The sequence below is a fragment of the Candoia aspera genome, chromosome 1 (genome assembly GCF_035149785.1).
Source record: "Candoia aspera isolate rCanAsp1 chromosome 1, rCanAsp1.hap2, whole genome shotgun sequence".
NCBI classification, from domain to species: domain Eukaryota; kingdom Metazoa; phylum Chordata; class Lepidosauria; order Squamata; family Boidae; genus Candoia; species Candoia aspera.
Window position 1 is genome coordinate 2,966,884 of NC_086153.1, and position 658 is coordinate 2,967,541.

The 658-nt window shown below is 35.9% G+C and overlaps 1 pseudogene; it reads left to right on the forward strand.

Annotated features, from left to right (window-relative positions):
- Positions 1–531: 531 nt before the first annotated feature.
- Positions 532–658, forward strand: LOC134488741 (U2 spliceosomal RNA; annotated as a pseudogene).

A 658-nucleotide genomic window follows, 5' to 3' on the forward strand; every position in this document is an offset into this window, starting at 1 on the left:
AGTCATACCAGCTCCCCCAAATCTTTCTAAAAGTTTCAAAAACAATTGCAAGATTTTTGCAAAATAAACTTTTTTAAAAAGATGACGAAGAAGGAAAACTCCAGAGGTCAAAAAGTAGTAGTAGTAAGTTTATTGATTAGTCAAATGACCATATCAGAAAGTTGGGCCTCAGCCACTATGAGATATAAAATATAAAATATGATACCATAAAACAGCTAAAATACAGTAAAATTAGCTAAAATATACTATGGTGAGATAAAATACGATAAAATACAGTAGGGTAAAATAGAGATAAAACTGTAAGATAAAAATGCTAGATGTGATAAAACAGGTAATAAAATACAGACACAATGGGAGTTTAAATGAATTCGTCACCTTGACAGGCCACCCCAATGCGTTCTATGAATTGCGTTCTCAGTTGGACAGCCCTAACTGTAAACTTAACAGTCCTTTTGACCACATACGTATTTGTGCCCTGGGGGAAGTAACACAGTCTTTTGTTACGGCCCCAGTATGTGGTTCTGTCAATTAGTCGCTTCTCGGCCTTTTGGCTAAGATCAAGCGTAGTATCTGTTCTTATCGGAGGTAAAAAAAAAAAAAAAGAGGTCATAGATGAATAGGGCCAAAGGCTCTGTCTTCGTGTGGGGTTAAAATGCCA